Here is a 19,227-nt window from a genome sequence, read left to right on the forward strand (position 1 = left end):
ACTTAGAGCATTTTTAAGGAAAGTGTTAACCCACTGATTCTCAGTACATGACTGAACACCACCATGGGAAAAAGAGCAACATGTGGAGACATTTTTGGTTGTCACACTATGTGTCTGGAGGAGCGTGAGAAGGCAGCTATGTTACCTGCATCTAGTGCAAAGAGAGAAGAGAAGGGACGCTTTTAAACATCTCACAATGCAGGGAACAGCCCCCTCCACAAAGACAATGCCAAGAGTGCTAAAGCTAAGAAAACTCAGGTTGACTTAAATTACCAAATTACGTTCAGGTATGGAAACCTGTGCTAATAGAGCAGACACAGTAGTAACTGCTAAAACGCACAGAAGAAGAGCATGGATTTTGGAGCTCCAGGAGCCTGGGACTCAAACTGCGGACTCACCATTTTCTAATAATGCAACCTTGGACAAACTGCCTAACTGCTCTGTTTCAATACACAACTAATTCTACTTCTCTCAGTTATTCTGAGGAGCAAATGTGATGGTATATGCAAAGTGGCCAGAAAAGTGACCAGAAATCAACGGAGGTAGAATTAAAAAACATGGGAATGTGCCAGCATAGAGAAACGTAAAGAAACATGACAACTAAATGTAATGCTGTATAATGGATGGGATCCTGGAACAGAAAATGGACATTAGGTAAAATCTAAGGAAATCTAAATAAGTTATGGACTTTAAGTTAACAATCATATTTCAATATTGTTCATTACTTGTCACACACATCATACTAATATAAAACATGAGTAAAAATCTGGGTGTGAGATATAAAGAAACAGAATGTACTAACTTCATGACTTTTATAAGTCTAAATCTATTCTAACATTAATTTATTAAGAGTATTTCTATGCATCTTCCTTCCTCGGAACTCATCTGCATGGTCCTAAAACATTTAGGACGTAAAAGTTCTAAGAATTTTTCCAAGTTTTAACATTACACCAGGCTTCCCTGGTAGCTCAGACAGTAAAACATCTGCCTACAATGCAGGAGACCTGGGTTCGATCCCTGGGTTGGGAAGATCCCCTAGAGAAGGAAATGGCAACCACTCCAGTATTTATGCCTGGAAAATCCCATGGACCAAGGAGCCTGGTGGGCTACAGTCCATGGGGTCACAAAGAGTCAGACACGACTGAGTGACTTCATTCTTTCAACATTACAGAACTGTCAAGACAAAAGAACTACATTGATTGGATAGTAAGCAGAAACTCATGAAAACAAAAGTAAAAAGTAATATGGGTGTTAGAACCGGCTGCCCTGAATGGAAAAACCTTCTTATCACTGATTCAAATTACAGCACATTTATTGAAGACTGTTTCTGCTAATTCAAAGTTTACTTTTCCTTCTAGGTGGTATTAGATTTCATGCTGAAGAGTAAAGGCTGAAAACAGGTAAAGGCTGCAGATGGTTAAAATAAGTAAAGTAAATCTCTACTAACAAAAACAATTAAGTGCTAATAAACCAAACTACTGGCCCCTGTTTAAATCAAACAGCTTAATGAGAGCATATGGAGTTACTTTGAGCTCTCCAAAAAAGTGATTCCAGGCTACAGAAGAATTCAGTTACAATGCAAAAGAATAACAAAACAACATAACATTTTTTGGTTGTATCTGTGGACATTTAAAAAAAAGTATCAAGCGTCTCTGAAACACTGGCTGAAGGTTAATGAAGACCTTTTTTTTAAAACGTTAAAAAAAACTGAGGTATAATTGTTCTACAATGTTGTACAACAAAGCGAATTAACTATATGTATACATGTACCCCCACCCTCTTGACAGTCCCTCCTACCCCTCCCCCATCCCACCCCCAGGTCACCACACAACACCTGAGTTGAGTTCCCTGCACTGTACAGGGCTCTTTTTGTTTTTTTACATAAACCATGTCCCTGGTTTTTACGGCCCCTTTAGGGGTACAGAAGAATTACAAACAAGAGAATTAAAAGTGCAAAGCCCCTTGACACAGCACACAGAAAAGGAGCAGGAAGAGTTTTGACTTGAATCATGTCTGCCTAAAATAAGGTGAAGTCCTAACCTAGGTGACTGTGAATGTGATGTTATCTGTAAATATGATCTTTGCAGAAGTAATCAATTAAGTCGTTACACTCATCCCTAACCCACCGGTACTGATGTCCTTATAAGAGAAAAGACAGACAGGGAGAAGGCAACAAAATGACAGAGGCAAAGACTGCCATGACATCTTCAAGGGAACCAACACCAAGGACTGCTGAAAACAACCAGAAGGCGAGAAGAAGGAGAGATTCTCCCCTAGAGCCTGCAGGGGAGCTGAGGCCCGCTGACTCCTCCATTGCGGGTTCCTAGCTGCCAACACTGGGAGACAACAAATCTGTTGTTAAGACTCCAAGTTTATGGCACCTTATTATAGCAGCCCTGGGAAACTAACACAGTAAGGAACCCAGAAACATTGGCTTTCATTACTGTGTCACTAGGACTGTGACAAGCAGGCAAATATAGAAGCGGGCTAACAAATACCAGCAGGTAGCAAGGCCAACTGTAGCAAGCAGAACAAGTGAGAAATTACAGTGAGCCCTCCCTGCCCACTCTACCTGGTGTGAAGGGGAGAGTCGTTTTTTCTTTGGGTTCAAATCCACTAATTCCCACTTCTACTCCTCCCTTGCAGAGCCATCAATTTGACTTCTGAACAAATACTCCCTTAGGAAAAGCATCTAGGATCCTATTCACAAATGCCCATAACCCAGATTTAGTACTTCTGCTGTTAAAGAGAAAACAGGTTCCATGTTCGCCATAAGTGAAGTCTGGCAATTTTCTTCACTCAGTAAACCTGAAGATTTCTCAACTGTTTGCAATTATCCTTTGAAGAAGTTGAAAATTCTTAAATATTGAATTAAACTTACTTCACAATGCAAAACAAGGTAAAATTAAGAATTCTGCCATCAAGTACTGATATGAATCTTTCAAATGTGAGAAGAGTAATGCCAGTATTAAGATCTTTCTTAGATCAGTCCAGATGAAAAGTGGTTTTCTTTCCATTTATTATTGGCATTTTGAAGATTTAAAGAATTAGTAACTCAAATGCAAGACTGTATGCATCTACCTGACCTAAGCCACTACCATAGTTGCCTTGAAAAAGACAGTTTTACTGATAGGTATTTTGCAAATTAAAGCCTTCTGTCAGATGGAGAACCCAGTTCCGAGATTACCCCAAACTGTAGCTTCAGAAAGAGGAAGAGTCATAATTAACCTAAAAGAAAAAAAGAGTCAACTGTTATCTGGACATCCTAACAGTCACATGAATCACACCCATTTACTGAGTTATAGATGTGCCAGAACTAAGATTTTTAGAACAGTTCATCTGACTCAATTCACTAATTTGCACATTTGAAGAAACCAAACTCCTGACTGGGAAAACGTCTCCAAAGATAATATTTAGTTGGTTGATGAAATCTACCAACTTCTCTCCGACTATCCTGCTAGTATTAAAAGTCAAAAGCTTCTACCGTACATTGAAATATCGCTTATCAGAGGAAATGCAAGTAACATTTAATGCCAAGTTACTGGGAAGAGAACTTCGGTCTCTCCCGGGAAGAGTGTGGGAAGAAAAACCTGACATCAGAATCTTATCAGCCCGGAGAGCAAGGTGGGTAAGAACGACGATGAGTCTTTAGTCACGCTGGGGAGGAAGCCAAGGTTAAAGGCTGAGACGGGGGTAAAGAGCTCTATAAATTTCAGAAATCCGCGTACTTGGCACAAGAAATGATGCACAAACTTATTCTCGTGCCCAGCACACTGCTCACAGAGGCACCATGAAGATCAGTTAAAGTAACATAAGCTGTGCTGAGAGCAACCCACCAGCCAGAAAGGAACTCCATCCGCCTACACTGTGTGAACACCGACCAAGTGGCCTCTGCTGTGCCGGATTCCAGAAGTCTCAGAACCGGCTGTTCACTGCGCCATCACTGCGGGCACGCCCCGCACTCCGCTGCCCGCCTGTCCCGCGCAGGAGCCCCTTCCCACTTCCCCATCCCCACCAAGTCTCCGAGGGGCACCTACCCGCAGGCCTCTGCACTGGGTCACGGGGTCCTGGGAAAAACCGAGAGGTTCAGAGGGGCCCCAGCTCCTGCAGAGCGGTCAGGGCTGTGGCGGCCCAACGCCAGCTTCTCAACACTGCGAGGCTAGTGCTCCATCTTTGCCGTCAATTAACCGGATCCCCGGGTGGGGCTCGGACAAGGCCCCGCCCCCGCCGGCAGTTCAAACGTGGAGGCCGGGACAGGCGCACGTGGAGCTGGAGCTGAGTGGCACGTGGGGCCCACACAGGCGCACGTGGGGCTGGGGCGCATGCGTGGCTGGGGCGCACGTGAGGTTAGGGCGCACGAGGGGCTGGCGGCACATGGAGGCCCCAGCAAGCGCATGTGGGACACGTGGGGTCATTGTCTGGCGCGCAGCCAGGCACCTGCCCGCCGCGGGCCCTGGGGACTGGTGCGGCCCCACCCTCCAGCGTTCCTGGTCTCAATGCTCTTCTCCAGGCATCCAGGCGCCAGCGTCTCCGCAGGCATCCCACCCTGCGGGCCTTCCTCCCCTGGATGGCCGTCACCATCCGCCCAAAGGGGTAAAAGTGCGGTCAGCTCACACGGCCTGGGTAGAAACTTTCCTTGCTAATCAGGACCAGTTAAATGATTTAACCCTTCTGTGCTTCTTTCGACCTCTGGGATGCGAAGGTAATACTTTAACGAAGTTTTTTTTGTTTTATGAGAATTACAGAAACTAATCTCTATTTAGTCACTGGGTCTGGAGGATGAGTGCTTAAATGATGTCATGGTAATAAACGCACCTAGTTTTTGTTTGTTTGTTTGTTTTTTCACACATTCCTCCCTGTAAAGAACGAACAAATCAGTGTCTGGCCCAGGAGAACAATGTTAAAAGTCTGAGGGCTGGCTGCTAAGGAAATCTGTGTGGTCTCCTAAGAGAAATTGGGGCAAGGGGTGTGGATTTGGAGGGCAGGGAAATTGAAGGCAGGGAATCCAGGCTAGATCCACTGCAGAGCAAGGAGACCAATAATGAGTTTGGAAAGACCAGTAATCCAGTTGCCAGAAACTTTCTGACTTTTAAGCTTGAGAATTTTGCGGTCATTTTGTTGACGTATGTATTATCACGTCTTTTCTTAATAAGGAGAATGTTTATGTGACTTGTTTATAAATTACCATGGGGTCTAAGTGGGGGCTGACTGGAAAGAGTTCCTAGGTGTGGTTGTTTCAGAGAATACAACTTAGGAGACTGTGCCCCTGGGAGTCATGATTTAGTGCCTGAGAGGTTGTGGGAGAGGGAACAGAAATACCTGCTGTCATGCTTAAAAATTTGTCAGTCTTTTATTTTAAGGTACTCATTCCTTCTGCTGGTAGTCATATGGTTCCTTTGTAGTGACACGGTTGACTGTAGTTTCCAGAGATAGGATACAGCTCAGGACCAGTTTCAGTCACCCATTAGACCGGTTGGCTGTAGTCTGTCCCTTGGTGTTTAACTGAATGAATACATCAGCCTATCTTCAAGTACTTTGGAGACAAAAAGCTCATGTCCTTTCTGAAAACAAATCTTGACAAACACTAATGTTGTGTTTTGAAAAGGCAGGTGTTTTATTCCATTCAGGCTGCTATAACAAAACCCCACACCGAGTGGCCTATAAAGGACAAATTTATTTCTCATATTCTTGGAGGCTGGAAGTCTGAGATGCCTGGTTAGGTGAAGGCCGTTTTCCAGGTTGCAGACTTCTGCTTGTAACTTCACATGGTGAAAAGGGCTAGAAAGCTATGTGGCAGGCCCCATATGAGAGCACTAATTCCATTCATGAGTACAGAGCCCAAAGGCCACACTTCCTAATACCATCACATCAGACCAGATTTCAACATACAAATTTGGGGGGGACACAAACCTTCAGACCACAGTAGCAGTCAGTGACCTCAGTGGTCATTTTGCTAGCTTATATAACTGTTCAAAGACTTTTCCACTAGCTTCTGCTGTATTTGCTTTCCTCATATGGAATGTTCTCTTTTCTCTCTTTTACCACTCTCCATTCTAAGCAACTTGAAGATGTTATCCAAATCTCACTTTTTTTTTTATCACTGGACAGATATTTCATATATTCAGTTAAAGTAACATAACCTCTGTTACTTTATGGTAACTGTAAGGTTACCTTCATATACTCTTTCTCTGACCTCCAACGGCAGTTATCAGGTACATTATTATTTAGCTATATATCATATAGATATATTTTACCTTTTTTTAAATTAATTTTGTTGGAGCATGGTTGCTTTAGAATGTTGAATTAGTTCCTACCTTACAACAAAATGAATCAGCCATACATATATTTCTAATTAATAGACTTGAATTTTTAGAGCAATTTTAGTTTTATGGGAAGACTGAGTAGAAAACAGTTATGTATACTTCCTCTTCCCCTCACAGATTATGTTATAGCCACCCCATTATTAATATCTTACATTTATGTATTATATTTGTTATAGTTGACGTACTAATATTGATACATTATTATTAACTAAAGCCCATAGTTTGTATTGAGTATTCACACTTACTGTTGAATAGATCCATGAGTCTTGGCAAATGCATAAAGTCATATGTCCACCATTACAATATAGAATAGTTTCACTAACCTAAAAATCCCTCAGATACCCAGTATTCATCCCTTCCTTTCTCCATCCGAGCCCTAGCAACCATTGACTTAAACAGAATGTCATACATTTGAATAATAGTGTGTAGGATTTTCAGATTGACTTCTTTTGCTTAACACTATGCATTTGAGATTTCTCCCTGTCTTCTCAACACTGAATAACATTCCATTGCATATATGGATCACAGTTTATCTGTTTACCTACTGAAAGATATCTTGGCTGCTTTGAAGTTATGACAGTTATGAATACTGCTGCTATAAACATTTGGTTCAGCTTTTTGTATACATGTAAATTTTCAGCTGCTTTAGGTAAAAATACAATTGCTGGACTACATGCTAAGGTTCTGTTTAACTTTCTAAGAAACTACAAGACTGTCCTGCAAAATGAACACTGTCTTGCATTTTCACCAGCAAAAATGAGAGTTCCCACTGTTCCATGTGTTCACCAGCATTTTATCAGTTTTGTATTTTAGATATACTATTAATAACAGGTGTGTAGTGGTGTCTCATTACTGTTTTAACTTGCTGTTCTTTAATGATTTTAAAGGTTTAATATATTTTCATTTGCTTCGTCATCATCCATATATCTTCTTCGGCAAGATGCTTGCTTTGGTATTTTTCTTAATTTATTGAGTTGTTTATATTCTTCCTGCTAGGTTTTGGGTCCTTCATGTAGTTCACCAGTCCTTTTATCAGATGTGTTTTTTCAGATATTTTCTCCCAGTGTGTGACTTGGCTTTTCATTCTCTTCAAAGTGTCTTTCATAGAGCAAAAGTTTTTTATTTCAATGAGGTTCAAGTTTTTTTTTGTTTTTTCATAGTACTTCTGATGTTGTATCTAAATCTAAGGGCATTTTTGTTTTTTCCTGTAGCTTCTAGAAGTTTGTTTGTTTCTTTTTTTGTGTTTTGCATTTATGTCTCTAATCTACTTTTTTGGCATAAGGTGTAATGCCTGTGTTTACATTTATGGTTTTGCATGTATACATATATGCAGCATCATCTATTGAAAACACTATCCTTTCTTCCTTGAATTGCATTTGCTTCCTGGTCAAAGATCAGTTGGAAATATTTCCGCAGGTCTATTTATAGGCTCCGTTTTCTGTTCCATCTATCTGTCCATTCTTTTGCCAATACGACAGTATCTTGATTAATGTAGCTTTCTAGTGTGTCTTGAATTCCTGTGAGGTAGCCTTAACCAGACAAAGCAGAGCTTTGGAAACTGTGACGAGGAGTTAAAATTTTATTTTAAATGTGAAAGAAAGCCATGAAAGGGATTTAAGTGGAAAATGACATGATCTAATTTATTTACTTATGTGCTTATGTGTCATTTTTTAATTACTTTGGATACTGTTAGGAGAATGGATAGAGGAAATCAAGAATAGAATCAGGGAAACTGGTTAGGAGGTTTTGAAACAAGTAAGAACTCCTGGAAGAGTCAGATGTCAGATTAGCTAGACATAAATATCTCCTTTAAACATTCCTCATGATTCAATAAGCATGGAATCTGAGCTGAAAATAGAAATGGTGCAGAAAAAGATCTGTTCATAAATTCAGGAATTCAAAGGTAAAATCTGACAGGCAGTGATAGTAGAATATTAAGCAGGAGATGCCAGGCTCAGATCATCTCTAATAGCCCATTGCTTAACTGAACTTGTACTCCGTTCCTTAGTGCATTTTACAAGGTCCTTAAGTGTAAAGAAATGATCCAAGGTGAGTTAAGAAAGATGTTCATCAATTAAATGGTCATTTTGTCAGATATATACTTAAAGTTATTACTTCCCTTTAAATCAGATATCTGATTAGTTTCTTACTTGAGTGTTTGATAGGTTCAATAGCAATATTTAAGGAGGTGGAGTTTCCAATGATATCCTAATGATATCCTACATTAAAAGCTAAAATCCTCTCTGGTTAGGACAGATTCCTTACCATTCACAATCTGCCTATCCTGTACCATTCCTCTACAGTGTTTTTAACCAACATAATATTAGCAGGAATAAAATCATAAACAAGTCTGTGGAGACTGAAAAAAATCTGATAAATTAATTTTTACAGAAAGATCAACAGACAGTAGATGGGTGCCAAAGGATGTGGGCTTGGAAACTATACTGCTTATGTTTGAATGTCAGCTCCACCTACCAACTGGTGACCAGAAACAAGTCAATAAGTTCTTATGTTGATACCTCAGTCTCTTCATGTGTAAAATGGAGATAAAACTGATACCTTCTTAATGTTGTTTTGAGAATTGAGGACTACCTAGAATTCTCAGTCTTTTCGTGCCTAGGAAGAACAGGAAGCTGATTCGGGGTAAGCTGTAGAAGCCTGTTCCACAGCAAGTGATGCTGAGGTAGATGGATTTAATAACAATATTAAAGGCAAGAGTGAGCAAGATACTGCAAGATTCTTCCTTGAGAGAATATGGTTGCAACATTTGGTATGCATGATGTAATCTATATCCCACTAAGTAATGACTTGGTAGAACTTGAGATAGTACAGATGTCTGAAGTTCCTGGAATCCAAGCACTAAAATTCCAACCCATCTTGGTACTGTGTGTCCCATTCCTACACATCTATTATTCAAAATCTCCAAGCTCTTCAGTTCAGTTCAGTCGGTCAGTCGTTTCTGGCTCTTTGCGAACCCATGAACCGCAGCACACCAGGCCTCCCTGTCCATCACCAACTCCCGGAATCCACCCAAACTCATGTCCATTGAGTTGGCAATGGCATCCAACCATCTCATCCTCTGTCATCCCCTTCTCCTCCTGCCCTCAGTCTTCCCCAGAATCAGGGTCTTTTCAAATCAGTCAGCTGTTCGCATCAGGTGGCCAAAGTACTGGAGTTGCAGCTTCAACATCAGTCCTTCGAATGAACACCCGGGACTGATCTCCTTTAGGATGGACTGATTGGATCTCCTGCAGTCCAAGGGACTCTCAAGAGTCTTCTCCGACACCACAGTTCAAAAGCATCAATTCTTCTGTGCTCAGCTTTCTCTACAGTCCAACTCTCACATCCATACATGACTAGTGGAAAAACCATAGCCTTGACTAGATGGACTTTGTTGGCAAAGTAATGTCTATGATTTTTAATATGCTGTCTAGGATGGTCACAACTTTCCTTCCAAGGAGTAAGCATCTTTTAATTTCATGGCTGCAGTCACCATCTGCAGTGATTTTGGAGCCCCAAAAAATAAAGTCACCCACTGTTTCCACTGTTTCCCCATCTATTTGCCATGAAGTGATGGGACCAGATGCCATGATCTTAGTTTTCTGAATGTTAAGCTTTAAGCCAACTTTTTCACTCTCCTCTTTCACTTCCATCAAGAGGCTCTTTAGTTCTTCACTTTCTGCTATGAGGGTGGTGTCATCTGCATATCTGAGGCTTTTGATATTTCTCCTGGCAATCTTGATTCCAGCTTTTGCTTCTTCCAGCCCAGCGTTTCTCGTGATGTACCCTGCATATAAGTTAAATAATCAGAGTGACAATATGCAGCCTTGACGTACTCCTTTTCCTATTTGGAACCAGTCTGCTGTTCCATATCCAGTTCTCACTGTTGCTTCCTGCCCTGCATATAGGTTTCTCAAGAGGCAGGTCAGGTGGTCTGGTATTTCCATCTCTTTCAGACTTTTCCACAGTTTATTGTGATCCACATGGTCAAAGGCTTTGACATAGTCAATGTAGCAGAAATAGATATTTTTCTTGAACTCTCTTGCTTTTTCAGTGACCCAAGGGGTGTTGGCAATTTGATCTCTGGTTCCTCTGCCTTTTCTAAAACCAGCTTGAACATCTGGAAGTTCACAGTTCATGTATTGCCAGAGCCTGGCTTGGAGAATTGTGAGCATTACTTTGCTAGCGTGTGAGATGAGTGTAATTGTGCAGTAGTTTGAGCATTCTTTGGAATTGCCTTTCTTAGGGACTGGAATGAAAACTGACCTTTTCCATTCCTGTGGCCACTGCTGAGTTTTCCAAATTTGCTGGCATGTTGAGTGCAGCACTTTCATAGCATCATCTTTTAGGATTTGAAATAGCTCATCTGGAATTCCATCCACTCCACTAGCTTTGTTCGTAGTGATGTTTCCTAAGGCCCACTTGATTTCACATTCCAGGATGTCTGGCTCTAGGTGAGTGATTATACCATCATGACTATCTGGGTTGTGAAGATTTTTTTTGGTACAGTTCTTCTGTGTATTTCTGCCACCTATTCTTAATATCTTCTCCTTCTCTCAGATCCATACCATTTCTGTCCTTTATTGAACCCATCTTTGCATGAAAAGTTCCCTTGGTATCTCTAATTTTCTTGAAGACATCTCTAGTCTTTCCCATTCTATTGTTTTCCTCTATTTCTTTGCATTGATCGCTGAGGAAGGATTTCTTATCTCTACTGGCTATTCTTTGGAACTCTGCATTCAAATTGATATATCTTTCCTTTTCTCCTTTGCTTTTTACTTCTCTTCTTCGCACAGCTATTTATGAAGCCTCCTCAGACAGCCATTTTGCTTTTTTGCATTTCTTTTTCTTGGGGATGGTCTTTATTCCTGTCTCCTGTGCAATGTCAATAACCTCCTTCCATAGTTCATCAGGCAGTCTGTCTATCAGTTCTAGTCCCTTAAATCTATTTCTCACTTCCACTGTATAATCATAAGGTTTTTGATTTAGGTCATACCTGAATGGTCTAGTGGTTTTCCCCACTGTCTTCAATTTAAGTCCGACTTTGGCAATAAAGATTCATGATCTGAGCCACAGTCAGCTCCCAGTCTTGTTTTTGCTGACTGTATAGAGCTTCTCCATCTTTGGCTGCAAAGAATATAATCAATCTGATTTCATTGTTGGCCATCTGGTGATGTCCATGTGTAGAATCTTCTCTTGTGTTGTTGGAAGAGGGTGTCTGCTATGACCAGTGCATTCTCTTGGCAAAGCTCTATTAGCCTTTGCCCTGCTTCATTCTGTACTCCAAAGCCAAATTTGCCTGTTACTCCAGATGTTTCTTGACTTCCTACTTTTGCATTCCAGTCCCCTGTAATGAAAAAGACATCTTTTTGGGGTGTTACTTCTAAAAGATCTTGTAGGTCTTCATAGAACTGTTTAACTTCAGTTTCTTCAGCGTTACTGGTTGGGGCATAGACTTGGATTACCATATTATTGAATGGTTTGCCTTGGAAATGAACAGACATCATTCTGTCATTTTTGAGATTGCATCCAAGTACTGCATTTTGGACTCTTTTGTTGACTATGATGGCTACTCCATTTCTTCTAGGGGGATTCCTGCCCACAGGAGTAGATATAATGGTCATCTGAGTTAAATTCTCCCATTCCAGTCCATCTTAGTTCACTGATTCCTAGAATGTCAATGTTCATTCTTGCAGGCCCTTTAACCAGAATTGAAAAGAAGATACATCAAGAGGAAAACTCAGAGAAGGGGATCCATACCATGTGAAGTTCAAAAGGCTTTCATTATTAGGTTTAATATGAACAGGAACTGACATGTCAGCCACTAAATGACCTGATGGCATTGGGTCTCAAGATTTTTCGAAAAGCAGCTACTCATACACAGGAAGTATGAGAAGAGCCTACACTTCCTAGAGAATTTTGTGGATGTAATAGTAATAGTAAGTATCACTTTGGTCTCCTAGAATCTTCAGGTCTGACCAAGGTAGCTGAAATACAAGCCCTCTTGTGGTATTAACCTTGTTTGTCTAGAACTAAATAGCAGCATTTGGTCTCAACTCAGTCCAGATATTACCACCCTTATAGAGAAGCCTGGAGACAGCAAAAGCAGTCCTTGAATCTCACTTGCCTACAGCCCCAAGCTCATGTATATATAGCTTAGTACTGGGAGATGAGGGCATTTTTTACCTGTACTCTTTCCTAGAGACTCAGGATGGGAAGAAGTTGTTTAGGCAAAGTCCGTAAGATAGTCCTTTTCTATTAATTAGAGAGAAATTACATAGAATGTAAAAGAGTCCTGGTATTTGTAGATTTGCCCATATACCTTCCTATCATATGCAATTGTGTTATTGTGCAATTGTGTTGTTACCACAGTATCACACCAGGAACTATTGCACAATGGTACTGCGCCCATGCCCTAGAGTCTTTTCCCTTTGTATTTAATACCTGTGTTAGTTTTATAGGCCTGTCACCAGTAATAGCATAAACTGGGTGGCTTAAACAACGAGAATTTATTCTCTTCAGTTCTGGAGGCAGGCTGGGTCTCCCCTGAGCCCTCTCCCCGGCTTGCTTCTCATCCTGTCCTCACGTGGTCTCTCCTCGCCTCTGTGTGTGCCTGCCCCTGGTCTCCTTTCCTTATTAAGACAGCTGTCATAATGGATCAGGGCCCCACCATTATGAGCCCATTTAACCTTAATTCTCTTTCTAAGGTTCTATCTCCAAATATAGTCATATTCTAAAGTATTAGGGCTTCAGTTATACTGGGGTGACAATGTCCAGTTCATTACAGTATGTAAAGAATATGTCCGCTTGATATGCTTAACATGGCTTTGTGCTGGCCGAGGACACAATGCTATCAACCACCTGTGTAACAGGGAATGAATTCTCATCTCCAGGAAATACTCCTGCTGCAGTGGTAGAATAAGACTAATTCTCTGGTCACCTCACACTTTAACCAAAAGTGATGGCAGCAGAAAGTCTAAACTGTTTGAAACACACAAGCTGGGTGATTCTGAGAAGTCTCACCCAGCTTAATAACTTAAGCAAGTACTGGCTACACTTTGTAAATGTTAATTGCACACCTTAACCCTCTCTTGGCCCTCGCCTCTTCATCTGACTCTCCTTGATTATATCTCTGGCTTTATTCTGGAAATATTAAAGCCCGTTTCTGGCCAACTGGAATAAAGATCCATAGGAACTGAATGTTAGTTATAAATATTTGGAATAGTGAAATTAAATGACAGCAAGAGTGTTTTTCATATTTTACTGCTTGCCCTGGAAGTTCTAAGAAAGAGACATTTTTTACCATGTAATAACAATAACAGCATTTATTGAGCACTTACTTCATGAAAGGACATTTTCAAGATCTTTACATGTCTTATCCTATCTTTACGGTAGCACTGTGCTTTCAGTTATATTATTATCCTCATTTTGTGATGAAAAAGTTGTGTAGCAGAAATATTTTAACAGTTTCTCAAATGTAAAGGGCTAGCTAGAGGTACAGTTTTAAGTAAAATTCAGTCAGATTGGTGAAGTCATCACTTGCTGTTTGTGCCTTTTTTCCTGCTTATCAAGGAAGACTTATTATTCTGTTCTAAAGTGCTAATCATATTAATTAGATTAACAGAGAAGCAATGAAAAGAACTTTCCCTAAACACGTCAGAATATTTAATAGTGTGTCTTCAAAAGACTGAAATTTCAGAATACAAATGCATATTTATGAAAGAAAAAAATTTAACATTTGCCATTCTGAATGCCTGGGGTGAAATAAGCTTTGAAAACTGGGGGAAACGTCAAAGATCTTAAACCAAAGAAATACTGAGAAAATATTTCTGAAAAGTATCAAGAGCATTAGTATATTTGTATTTCCCCCAGACCCCTTTTATCCTGTAGTTATTACTTTAAACCACCTTCGTCCCCATCACACTTGTAATGTCAATTGATACAGCTTCCCCAGCTATCAAAATTCCAGCAAAACTGATTTCACCAGGCTGTTATTTTTTTTTTTTTTCTTTCTAGAGGCTGGAATAGCAGCAGTAGTAGCACAGCCTGATTTCTATTAAATGTGTGGTCAGAGATCATTTTGAATAAGTCTTGTATTTCTGATAAAAAAAATAATAAAAGACAAAGCAGATAAAATGTACAAATCAACATGGTGAAAGTGTACACATACACACACACGCAAACACACATGCCCTCATTTTTCAAAGTCACATCCCGAGTTACTTTATTTTCTGTACTTGTGTTGAATTCATGACCATTAACACTGTGTTTGAAGAGAGACGACAATGTAAGGCACCAGCATTCTATAAAAATCATCAGAGACTGGAACCTGTTCCAGTTGACATGCATGCTATTCCTACAACAGTGAAAATCTTTTTTAGATATTTTTAAAATTAAAAACATTAACAAACTCATCCTACTGAATGCTGGGTAGTATTTTTTGTTTGTTTTTTTCACGTAGAAGAGAAACTGAACCACAATTGCTAGAGTAGAAAAAGTAAGTCAAATACTTGACTTGGACCCCAAAGAGAACCCTTAGAAACCGTCAGCAGATACAACAGCTAGTGTGTTACCTCAGAACCAGAGAAGATTTCAAGGTCTTCGAAGTGCGTGTCCTTTAGAGCTGTTTCCTGTTGTTTTGATTTTGATTGTGAAATTCTACCCACTGATCCAGGGAAAAGACAGACCTGAGTAACCTGGCATGTCGGTACAAATAGAACTGGCATAATGATGCTGGGACTGGTTTCTTTTAAATGTTTTTTAGAAACCCTAAATAAAATTATTTTTCACTACCTGTTAATATATTGCAGATGTGCTCACATTCTGTGTAGTCTATTGCATGATAATCTCCTCAAGTGTATCATGAGGTGACTGACTCATGCGATTCCTGAGGCCTTTCTTGCTCCAACATCCATCTTCCAATCTTCTTAGAATTCAAGAGCATCACTCCTTGTGTGACTCATTTGTGTAAATAATGATATTTTGAGCAGAGCAAGGGTAAACATAACACACTGGATACAAATTATGCAGTAATGTTATAACTACAAATTCATGTTTAGGTGAGGTTTTCTTATACATGGGTTTTGATATATCTTTTTTTTTTCTTTTCATGTCTGACCTCTCCTTCCTTTCTGAGCCTTCCTCTTATATGAAAAAAGCTACCCCCTTTTCTTTTGGGTAAAGTGTATATTGCAACATCTACTATCTGAGCATAGTATGGATGTATCTAATCTAGTCAGTAATTTACTTGTTGTCAATTTACTTATTTTTTTAATTTACTTATTTCATCTTTACTCACTTTCTGCTACTCTGAATGTTCTCTCATTAAGTATTTTTGAAAAACTGTCTCTGGGTTTGTACTTACTATCAAGCCCTGAAACCTTATCCTATTTGCAAGCTATCACACAGCCAAAATATTTATTACCTGACCCTTGACAGAAAAAATTTGCTGATTCTTCTTCTAGATCTCATAATTGGATCTCAATAGAGACCAAGTCTCCTTTAATTCTCAAAGTTAAATTTGAGATAAAATTAGGTTTTTAAGCTCCCGAGTAGCTTTTATTGGGGGGGGGCAGCACTCTTATTATTATTTAGTATTGGGGAAACAGTGGCTGACTTTATTTTTCTGGGCTCCAAAATCACTGCAGATGGTGACTGCAGCCATGAAATTAAAAGACGCTTACTCCTTGTAAGAAAAGTTATGACCAACTTAGACAGCATATTAAAAAGCAGAGACATTACTTTGTCAGCAAAGGTCTGTCTAGTCAAGGCTATGGTTTTTCCAGTGGTCATGTATGGATGTGAGAGTTGGACTGTGAAGAAAGCTGAGTGCCGAAAAATTGATGCTTTTGAACTGTGGTGTTGAAGAAGACTCTTGAGAGTCCTTTGGACTGCAAGGAGTTACAGCCAGTCCATCCTAAAGGAGATCAGTCCTGGGTGTTCATTGGAAGGACTGATGTTGAAGCTGAAACTCCAATACTTTGGCCACCTGATGCAAAGAGCTGACTCATTTGAAAAGACCCTGATTCTGGGAAAGATTGAGGGCAGGAGGAGAAGGGGACGACAGAGGATGAGATGGTTCGATGGCATCACTGACTCTATGGACATGGGTTTGGGTGGACTCCAGGAGTTGGTGATGGACAGGGAGGCCTGGCTTGCTGTGGTTCATGGGGTCGCAAAGAGTCAGACATGACTAAGCGACTGAACTGAACTGATGGCTAGGATGTGGCGGTGTGTTTTTTTGTTTTCTGTTTTGGTGAGTTTTGGATTTTTGTGCTGCTCACTGATCTCCTCATTTTCTTTTCCTGTCTTCCCCACCTCCCACCCCCCGCCTCCTTTTATTCAGTCCTGCTCTCTTTAAATACTTTGGTTTCAAGGAGTGTATGTTCTGATTACTCTGCCTGATTACCCTCTCTTTGGTACTGGGGTGCCTTTGGTGGGCTATTATTTGGGGGGGTGGCTCCTGGAAACTTGGATCTGTTGCAGAGAGTCCCCCTACCTGATAACCCTGCAACTACAAAGACAATGGAGTTGGCTCTAGCTCCTTCCATTTAAGGGCAGGCGGTTAGCTGTCTTCACAGGCCCCAGAGAAAACTTCACTGCTCTCCAAAATCCCTGTATTCTCTCAGTGTTGAAGCAGGAAAGACTAAACTCAGCAGCCTTTTTTTTTTTTAGTTGGGTGATTTGTTTTCCAACCCATCTAGTGCCTTTATAAAGTTATTCTTCACCAGTTTTATCCATGCCTCAGCTGCACTGAACTGCCCAAAGATTGTTAGTTTTTTGTGTAATAAAAGGGAAGTCCCATAGGATTGGAATCAGAAGAGAATGGAACCAATTTCAGCCATCATGTTCTAGAATTCTCACATATATCTCAAAAGCCTTTAATCATATTATTTTAATTTACTTTGCTTAACATTATTTTAGAAAAAAATCAGAGCTTAACAAACATAAAGAAGCTGTGGCTACAAGATCCATTACTTTCTCTAGATACTAATAAATAAGAAAAATAACACAAATCCCTTGAAAACTCATGCTTCCGGTGAAGAGAGACCATTTAGTTTCCCATATAACCTTCTATCAGAACCCATTTTTAGAGATTATTTTTTTACTTTCTTTATTTTTCCTGTGATAGAGGAGCTCATTTAAATGTCACACCAATTAATATATCATCATGTATCATTCATTTCATCTTTTGTAAGAAAAATGTAAGAAATTGCACTTTGATGTAAAGAAGGTAATATGCCAAAAATGGAAATAATTTATTTCACTGGTCTTAATTCTTAACTAAGAGAATAAGTTTAGCAAGCTCTAGTACTAAGAGCAGAATAGAATTTGTTGCCAACTTATTTTATTTCCAAGCTTTTTTGTTTTTTAACCCTGAGAAGGTAAAATATGAATGGAGCATCTTCTACCCTAAAGACAGTAGTACATTGGAAGAAAATGTCCGTTTTCTTACGAGAGTCTCTTGCACTCTCATGCCATGCGCAATAAATGTTTCACTTTCTAGTAGCAGACTTTTAAGCCCTAATAGTTGTATCACAATGCTGTCTTTATGTGAATTATATCCATATTAGGACCAAATACCTACAGATGGAGAGTGAGAAAAAAATCCCACGTAATAGATTTGTCATTTTTCCACTCTAGTTCAAAGCTATATGATTTTCTCTGTCACCGTCAATTATATTTCAAACATTTTCAAATACGTTCTCTTTTAGCTCCTATGCAGCCAAACAACAGAAATAAGAATGTGATTTTTAAAGACAGCTAAGTTATCAAAGCAGAAATGCTTTTTTAATTAAATCACCACTCCATACCATGGTGAATTTGAAATTCTTAGTAGTTTTGAGAGGAACATTTAGCAATACCCAGGAAATGTAAAACAGTGGTATCAATGAGACTTTTGCTCTAAAACACACTTATACCTCAGCCTTATTAACTGAGAGGGGTGAGCCCAGAGTCTGACTACATAGAGAGGAAGAGTGTAGGTCTCTATAGTAGGTAAGCACCTCCAGTGGCTGTTCTCCTTCACATTTATCAAAAAGTATCCATCGTTTTCTCAAACATACTTCTTGGAAGGAACTGGATAAAGCTTTCAGCCTCATAGAGGTAGTAACTGTGTACCTCAGGGACTTTTCTGTAAAGTTTATGTCCAAAGCATCAAATCTTGGAAGGTGATCCTGCATGAGAGGATTTGACAGAATGTACAGAAGGGATAGAAAGGACTCTTCAACCTTTAATGAATAGAAAACACCTTTCTCAATGCAGAAAGAATCAAGCCATGGGAATGATTTTTATCTGTAATGCATGTCACATATTGTTCCCAAAATGATTTTAGCTATCTTACAAGGATGCATAAAATGAAAAGGTAAGAGTGTCATTTCAGAAGAAAAAAAAAAAAAAGGATGTAGGAACAGAGTGGATTTGAAAAAAAGGGGGAAAATGTCATAATAACCCACAAGTTTACCACAGATAAACCACAAAAATAGATCTGACTTACAAATTAAAAAGCTTCTAAGTTGTAAAATTTACAACATCCATGAGATAGAAACAAAACAATTGCTAAGGAGAACTGCACTATACCTCGTACTAAAGTCAGACACTACTTTCTTCTGGGGGTCCTCATGAAAAGGGTGTTGAGATGCAAATGAATCAGATGTCCCCAGAATGTCACACTGTGCTCTTAAGAGCTGAGAATTTCTTTGTTATAGAAACTTAAACCTTTTGAGATAAAGTGCTGTTATGCAATTCATCACTTTTTCTAAAAAAAAATTCCTCAGGGTTATCTTCATAGGAAAATGTCTTTATCTGTGTTTAAATATGTGGCTTATAGTTGAAATAAAAGAGATACTGCTAAACCTACTTTTTAAAGTAGTGTCTTTAAAAAAAAAAGAATCATATTTTAATA

General features: G+C 39.5%; 1 pseudogene; it reads left to right on the top strand.

Moving 5' to 3' along the window:
• Window positions 1–3,530: 3,530 nt before the first annotated feature.
• Window positions 3,531–19,227, top strand: part of LOC122447248 — a 68,567-nt pseudogene continuing 52,870 nt past the window's right edge.

The sequence above is a fragment of the Cervus canadensis genome, chromosome 9, assembly GCF_019320065.1.
Source record: "Cervus canadensis isolate Bull #8, Minnesota chromosome 9, ASM1932006v1, whole genome shotgun sequence".
Classification (NCBI taxonomy): Eukaryota; Metazoa; Chordata; class Mammalia; order Artiodactyla; family Cervidae; genus Cervus; species Cervus canadensis.